The following is a 534-nucleotide window of genomic DNA, read 5'->3' on the forward strand; positions in this document are numbered from 1 at the left end:
CATGATAAGAATGATTCATTTATCGATCGAGTGATTTTGGAGACTATATTATATTACGATTGATTTTCGAAGGAAAAAAATAAATACTTCTCGAAACTTATTTACATTAAATAATTTAGAAAAAAAATGAAAAGTATCCGTTATTTATTTATGAAGATTATAGATTTCACTTATCGAATTATTTTGGAGATTATAATTATATTACGATTGATTTTCGAAAGAAAAAAAAAAATACTTCTCGAAACTTATTTACATTAAATAATTTAGAAAAAAAATGGAAAAAGTATCCGTTATTTATTTATAAAGATAATAGATTTCATTTATCGATCGAATGATTTTGGAGACTATAATTATATTACGATTGATTTTCGAAGAAAAAAAAATATTTTTCGAAACACTCTATTTCATTTTTAGATGTTTATAAAGATGATAAGAATTCATTTATCGATCGAATTAGAGAGTATAATTATATTATAATCGATTATCGAAGGGAGAAAAACTCGTGGCAATTGTTGGTAAAAAAAAAAAAAATGG

Source organism: Apis dorsata, unplaced genomic scaffold, assembly GCF_000469605.1.
Source record: "Apis dorsata unplaced genomic scaffold, Apis dorsata 1.3 scaffold_137, whole genome shotgun sequence".
Classification (NCBI taxonomy): Eukaryota; Metazoa; Arthropoda; class Insecta; order Hymenoptera; family Apidae; genus Apis; species Apis dorsata.